Below are 8,794 nucleotides of genomic sequence, written 5' to 3'. Positions count from 1 at the left end.
GAGTTTGAATCCTGAAGATTGGTTGATATTGGAATTCTTATCTTCTTAATGAATTAAGTCAATTAAGTGCTTCCTATTCTCTTGTCCAAATTGTATTAGTCTAAGATAATTATCCTAAGCCAATTAATCTAACTAGTTCAATTCCCCGAGTCTTATATTAAAGTCCTTAGTTTATTTTTCTAATTGGTGCAAGTATTAGCTAAGTGAGACAATTAAATTACCTTCCCAAGAGCCACAGCCAAGCAAGAAAATATGAGCAACCAAAGGACTATGTAAAGCTACTCAAGTGCAAGCATAAATCTCATAAGATTATGTAATATCAATGCAAGCCATTCACTAAATGAAAAACACAGTTATATGCATTAATCATCAAGTGGCTCAATTAAGCCAAGAACAAATGAAAGACAATTCAATGTCACAAGCATCTTCTCTTTATATAAAAGACTAAATTCAAATTAGTTACAAGGCTATGACAATCAGATCCTCAATTAAGGCATCTAATCATCAAGTTAAAAGAGAAAAGCTAGAAAATAAGAAAAGCTCGGCTATGAAACTCATGATTTATCCTTCATCTTCTTCTCTTGAGGATTCCTCCAAAGTGCTTAACTTCTCATATCCATCTTCATAGTCTTCTTGATCTTCATGAGGTCCACTCTGCTACCGAACCTGTTGAATGACAGTAGGAGTTCATGAAGTTGTTCAAGTTCAAACAGAGGTTGAGGAATGGGTCCTTCAAAATCATTGTTGCTCAAGTAAAGCAAAATTATTGAGGAAGAAATAAATCCATCCAGCTGGCCACCACATTGGTCGTTTGAAACTTGTATGTTTTGCACAGATGGAAGCACAAATATGTATGAAGGGAACCATCCATTGATGGAATTATTTTGTAAATCAATTTCAACTAGATTCATAAGGCCTTCAAAGTGAGTGGATGGCAATGGACCAGTAAAGCTGTTACTCGAGAATATTGCACGAAAAAGTTGCTTGCGCTATTTTAGTGACGCGGGATTGAACCAGTAAATCTATTATCGGAAAAATCTAGCTCAACAAGTTGGGTGAGCTTCGACATAGAGACGGAAAGTGTTCCGCTGAACTGAGCATGAAAATAGATGTAATACAGAAAACTGCTTCAAATTACTAGTAGAATTTGGTATGGACCCAAACAAATTTGTCCCTGTCACTGTCAAGTACTTGAGAAAACCATTCAATGGAAAGTCTGGGAATGAACCATGAAGATCTTCATTCCGTGATATGTCAAAAAAGGACAGCTTTCATAGTTGAAAGGTCTTCTTTGGAACACTCCTCTCAAGCTGCAAGAAGAAAGGCTCAGGGTTGTTAGGTTTTCAGAGTTGGCAAAGGCTTCTGGAACTGAAGACAACAATCATTGTGGTCAAGACCAATCACCGAGAGATGTGCAATCTTTGCCAAGGAATCTAGAGGACTTGAGAGCCCACATTCTTGCATTCTCATTTCTTTTAGGTTAAAAAGTGACGACACAACATTCGACCATTCTTGTCCCTGCGCTGATACATCTACACCATCCAGATAAAGTTTCTTCAAACTGGTGAGATTTTGCACAAGGTTTTGCAGATTTGAAATTTCCAGTTCGATGACAATTAAAACAAGAGAGATCAAGAGTGACCAAATTTGTCAAGTGAGAAATCCAGATAGGAATTTGCCTCCTAAATGCAGCGTCAGACAAATTTAGATACAAGTTTTTGAGCTTGTGGAATCCAGAGGGAAAAGCAGAATCGAATTTGTTATACGCCAAATTTAAATCTTGCAAATATTCCAGATTGAATATCTCACCGGTGATGTCCTGCTCACTCAAGTGGAGACCAACAACATGACCATTGCTATCACGAGATATACCTTCCCACTCACAGCAACAAGGATGTTGATTCCGGGAAGTCAGATGGGGAGAATCCCAGTACGTGAGAGTGAGATCATTCCTCAGTTGAAGGAGTAAAGTTCGTTCATCTTCAACACATTGGCCATGTACCATAGAGACGTGCAAGCACAGAATTATCCAATGGAAGAATATGAATGGAAGCCGCGAAACAAACGGAATATTGCTAACTGAAATACGAAAAAGTGAGGATCTGAAGGCTCTCTAGGCACTTAGACTCATGCTACCAAAGAAGAAATTAGATAAAGAAAAAAGCTGTCTCAAATCTTTATGGTACTACTTTGTTTCCTTAAGTCGTCAATTGAATTATTTAGTGGAATGTTGATGTTGCGAGTTCTTTTATTTGTTCTAGTTCTTTTTTTTTTTTTTCACTTATAGTTTCTACTGTTTGAATCAAATATATATTAAAGATGCTACTGGAAAAAAAAAAAAAACCTCTACAACACTTGCTTAACAGCCCTCCAATATATAGAGGTTTTCATGGGATAGAAAGAGATCTAGACACCTTTATGCTGTGTCTCATCCTAAAAAATTATCAAAACTAAAATTTTTGTCCCATTTCTTATCCCGTTAGGAATAGGGATGAGATTGAAACAAAATTGGGACATCCTGACGTCTTGATAAAATAGATAATGTGGGAGAAAAGCTTAAATAATAACATTTATTAATTAAAATTTTAAATCACATAACTTATTAAGTTTAAAACTAAAATAGCACAAATATATAAATCATAACAATTATTGAATTACATTAATGACAACTATAAATGTACAAATTAAAGTCAAATATACATGAGACATAACACATTATGATGTCAATTACAACTCTATGCTATAAGAGTAATAACAACAGACAAGCCTAACATAATATCAAGTCATTGTTCTTTTTTTTAGTTAAAATATGTTAAGCTAATGACTTTTTCTAACATAAAGCAAGAAAGATGACATAAACAAATGTTATTAAATAGGTAGATATAATAATAAATTATACTAGTATAATTAATATATTATCAAGAAACATATTAACATGTACTGCTTGCTCTAAATAATTAAAATTATCAATATAAAAAACTTTTAATTTTAAATAAGAATAGCAAGCATTGAAATTATAATTAATATAAGTAGAACTTATATTAATATAATTAATATATTTAATGTATATTTTTTAATATATATATATATATATATCTATATAGTATTCGGGATGGGACATCCCAAGAGTAATCCTTGTCTCGTCTCATTCTAAACTCCTTTCCTATCCGATCTTATAAAGTCTCATCTTGATTATCTTCAAGTCAAGACAAGACTTGTCTTTATATGATCAAAATGAGACTATAATAAACGAGCAAATTGAATACATCTATTAAAATATATATATATATATATAGGAGCGCTTATAAAATATTACTCCTATATATATATATATATATACTCCTATATATATATATACATATATATGTATATATATAGGAGCGCTTATAAAATATTATTGTATAGATAGCGCATGGATTCCCATAGGCATCCCCCAACTTAAATTCTTGAAAAGACTTATGGCAGTGTGGGAAGTGTTTTGGTGGAGGAGGGCTTTCCTTTAAAATTGCTCCCGTAAGGTAATCTACAAGAATGCTTTTTATTTCAAGCGCTTTGGTAGATTAACTTTTTTTTTAAAATCATTTTGCATGCTATTTATACGCAGTATCTTAAAGATAAATATAGTGTGATAAAAAATATACTTCCATTAAAAATTTTAAAAATACAATGTTATTTTGATAACCACAACTTTAATTGACTACTCTAACCATAAAATGTGAATTTAATCTTCTAAAAATTACACTAAGTAAAAAATTAACTAAAAAGAAAAAAAAGACTGCCTTCAACAATAATACCAACATGCCAAAAACAAATTAAACGGAAGTTTTTGTCTCATCAACCAACGAAAAGTGGGAGTTGAAAAACAACACAGAGTGTAAAAGAAAATAATGTATAAAAAAAAACAAGTAATTTAAATTCAATATTTACTTTTGAATAATAAAGTATTTGTAATTATGACTTCAAGCAAAATTATCTTCTTGAAATTATGGGCAACCATGACTTCAAACAAAGTAATTGTACCAATTAGACTGATAGTAATGGTTTTTACACCCTTTTCCAATAGCAGCCTAGCAAAATATATATAATAGTATTAAATCTATAGATAAAGATGGAGATAAGAATATGTTATTGGAGTCAGCCATAGTGTGAAATATATGGAACTAGATAAAGAACGTAATGTTATTTAAAATTTAACCTTAAAGTATACAGGAGTATTTATTATTAGAAGTGCTTCGAAAGGCTTCTGCATCTATTTTTCAAAGTGTTTTTTACTTAAGCACTTTAAAACTCCCATTTGGTTATTTTGTAGTAGTGAAAATTATTTAGAATAAATAAATACATAAGACAAAAAGGAAAATAAATAATCTCATTCACACACTCCCATCATTTTAAGAAAAATGGTTACTTAATTAACTTAAATTTGTCAAGGTTGTCTCTAGAAAACTTGTTAGGGGGCAAATGCCACGGCTTTATTGGTACAATTTTTTTATGATAATATAAAATAATTAATCATTTAATCCTTATAATTTTAACTCAGTTGTAATTCAATTCTTAAATTTTGAGCCATTGCAATTTAATTTCTAAATTTTATTTCCTGCAACTCAGTCATTATATTTTTAATCATTAAATATTGATTCCTATATTTTAAAAAATAAAAATTATAAAGATTAAAATTATGTTAAAGTTTATTACTAATATTTTAAGATACTAAACCCTTTTAATCTTTATAAATATTATAAATATTAAAAGTTTATGAAATTTTTAATTTTTATAATTTTATTTTTTTACAATATAGGGATCAATATTTAAATAATTAAAACTATATGGATTGAGTTACAAAAGATAAAGTTTAAAAACTAATTACAATCGAGTTAAAATAAGAAGGACTGAATTATAAAGGGTCAAAATTTAAAAAATGAGTTACAATTAAGTTAAAACTATAAAAATTAAATGATTAATTTTCTCACAATATTAGCATTGCAATCTTTAGCATCAACTAGTCCAACACAATCAAACAAGCTTTATCTGATAATAAAATATTCCTCCATTTAAAAATATAAAATATTTTTTTGAGAAATTAGATGTTAAAAAGTGTAAAATATTTCTAATGTTTTTATGGTGTAATTATTATTTTTTTTCTAAAAGTGTCCTCATGAATAAAACACTTTTATATTTATTTTAAAGTGAAACACTTTATTAAAATAGAGATAAATATAAAAAGATGATATTAATGTGAAAATAAGTAAGTATTTTATTAAAGGATGAGATTTGATTAATAATATTATATATTTTTAAATAGAAAGAATAAGTATTACCAATATAACGCTGCAATGGATTTGATACAATGCGAGGCAAATAATCCTTTTTCGTTTTTCCTGCTTTACACGCAATCAAACATTGCAAGTTAACTTTTGATTCTGCGCGATTAAAACACCTATTTCAAACAAAAGAAAAAAGTTATATCCTTAACCAATTGTGTAAATTTTAAATTCAATAAATCTAGAACGTTCAACTTAAAATTTGATGGTTCAAATTTAATAATATTTATTTTATATTTTTAATATTCTTTATTTTGATAGACATACAATCTAAAATAAAAAATAACTTTGTAATTAACTGTTATTTTGTAGAAAAAAATTATTTTTCCATTTTTTACAAATCATAAATTAAAAAATCTTCAAGATTGAAAGCCATTATATAGCTAATGAATTGTATTGCAGCTTCCCCCCCCCCCCATGCAAACATGATCTTACTAAGTGATTTTTGAATTTAAAAATAAGCCAATAATATTTATAACAAGAAAAGCAAATGATACACTTGTCTTCATAAGCAAATATAATATGTAATCTCAAATATCTTAGGTCCTGCTTTGTTCAATCATGTCGGTTCCTGCGAATTAATTGGTTAACTCCTATGAGAAGTTGCTTGACTACTACTCCTTCCATTTTAAATTATAAAATATTTTTAAATAAAATTTTATATATTAATAAATTTTATTAAATACACTTAACAATCTTATCTTTTTAAAATAAAAATATAAACTTTTCAAAATACTCATCATTTAATATATTGAAAAGAGAAGTGATGGAAATTAATTATAAAGAAAGAAAAGACAATATTAAAATTGGTGTAGTTAATAAAACCTTAATCTACTCAAAATATTTTATATTTTGAAATAGAGAAACTTTTTTAAAAGTACTCTATAATTTAATATGACGGGAGTATTTTATTTCTCATAAAATTAAAAATATATTATTTTTTATTTGAAATGAAAAATACTAGAAAAGTAAAACTTACCCAAGTTAAATATGGTTTAATAAGTTACTTCCTTAATTGTGAAGGGAAGTTTGAGCCTTAATTTCTTGACACTTGAGACTTGCAGCAAACTAAATAAAATAGAGTTTCATGTTCCTGGCACTTAAGCCACATTTGCTTGCTAAAAAGAACGGAATAGATTGACAAAATAGGGAAAAAAAATAAGATAATCAAAGGGGATATGTGAGCATATTCATAAAGGGAGGGATAATTTAGTTCATACAGTTGAAAATTATGATTTATGAAATTTTTGAAGGGTGTAATAATTTTCACATTTATAATAAATATTGATAAATTTTATCATTCTTACCATGAATAGAAGGGTGGATTAGTTTATTTTTGTCTTAATTTTTTTAATCAATTTTATTCTATTCATTTCTAATAACCAAATGTGACCTTAGGCTTACCCTTCTCTACTTTCCTCCAGCCAAATAACCTTATATATATATATATATATATATTTAATTTACTTAAAAAATACCAAAAAAACCTATTTTTTTTTGAAAAAATATATCTTAGCTTTTTTCTTTGATAAAATCTCACTAGGTGAATTTTTAATTTATAAAAAAGTAAAAATATTAAAAATAATACTTAATTATAAAATAATTAATATATATAATATAAATTTACTTGTTTGTTGGTCTGAAATATATCATATATGTAAGCTTAAATACCGTAATTTTTTAAAAATTTACCAATAAATTTTCTAAAACGTAATAATAATTTTAATTTTAAAAATATTATAAATTTAAATTTATTGAATTTAAAAGTATCCTTATTCTCGGCTAATTAAGGGCATACATTTCCAAACCAATGGCATTGCAGCTGCCAATTATATTACAATGACTTGAATGGAGGGCTGTCAGGCTTCGTTTGGCATGATGAATGATTTTTGATGAAATGAGAATAAGAATAGTAATGGAAATAGCAATGCTCGTTATCTCACATGAATAATGGAATGATCATTCCCCATGCCAAACATTTAATTAGGGCCAATAATTTAGACTAAGTTTGATAGATTAGTTTGAATCTGTTTAAAAAAAAATTAGAGTTGAATTTAACAATATAAATTTTTTTATATTTTTAACTTAATTTAAATAAGTTGCATTTGAATTAGGCTTGAAACAAACTTATTTAAATTATCGACTCTACATTTAATACGCACATTTCATCACCCATTCTCACTACATCAGAGCCATTTCCTCGAACCAAACGTGGGCAGGGCTTAGTATCCCCATCCCTGTGGCACGTAATTATCCGCGCATTTCAATGTCGAGCGACGACGCCCTTCTTCATGACTTTTAAACAATTGCCGTACAGGCCGAAAAGTCATTGCTCTCTCCTGCGGGCCCGCCACCTTGCATCCACTTCTCAATTTCTCAGTTATGGGGCTTCGGGCTATTGCAAGGGAAATTGGGTAAATTTAAAATAATATCAAGAATGTAATTTAATTGTTAGTGAGTTTTAAAAGTTTGAAATTTTAGTTGAGTTTAGGAAGATAAAAGTAAAAAATAATTTTAATTTTAAAAAGATTAAAGTATGTTTCACTTGTTATATAGAATCATTAATTATTAATTTTCTTACTTTATTTATTAATTTGTTAATATTATTTATAAATTATCTTTGTTTGTCAAACAAATAGTACCATTAGTTGTTAATTTTTTAACTTTACTTGTTAATTTACTAATATTAATTGTAAATTATAAGATCTGTTAGTAATTTAAAATTAATGTTAGTAAATTACAAGACTTGTCAGTAATTTATAACTGATGTTAGTAAATTAACAAGTAATGTTAATAATTTAATAATTAATATTGCATTTTATTATTGAAGATCTAATATCAAGTCTTATATAATTATTGACATGTCAACTTATGTAATTTATCACCTATATTAATAAATTAATAAATGAAGTAAAAAAATTAACAACTAGTGATTATGCATAATAAATGAAAGGTACTTTAGTCTTTTGACAACTAAAATTATTTTTACTTTCATCCTCTACACAGAACTGAAGTTTTTATAATGTTTTGAGACCCGCTAACAATTAAGTCATATTCCTAGTTCTTATTTGAAATTCTTTCAATTTTTTACTATTTTTTTAATTAGAATACACTTATCTTGGGACAGAATACCTTTCTCCAAAGAAAAATATAAATTTCAAATTTTGTGATTAAAATGTTTATCTTCAATTATCCTTTTTTAATACAAGGTTGCTGATTTTTTTTTTTTAAAGACTGTAGATCTTCCAAGCAATTTTGTTTAGAGTGCATTATGTCATAGGAGAATATACATAAAAATCAATGCATAGTAATTAGCAATTACTGGAGCAATAATATAGTCAGCTACTGCTTCTGATTCTAATATTGACGCATTGTATGTGCCATAGGATATCTGCCTTGAAGGCTTGAATCACTATCCATTCAATTCCCTTGTACATACTTTCCCCAACGCATTGTAGTAATTCCTTAAAAAAGTT

The sequence above is a fragment of the Prosopis cineraria genome, unplaced genomic scaffold (genome assembly GCF_029017545.1).
Source record: "Prosopis cineraria cultivar Desert tree isolate PC_DT_omini unplaced genomic scaffold, ASM2901754v1 PC4, whole genome shotgun sequence".
NCBI lineage: Eukaryota > Viridiplantae > Streptophyta > Magnoliopsida > Fabales > Fabaceae > Prosopis > Prosopis cineraria.
Note: the sequence above shows the minus strand (reverse complement) of the source record.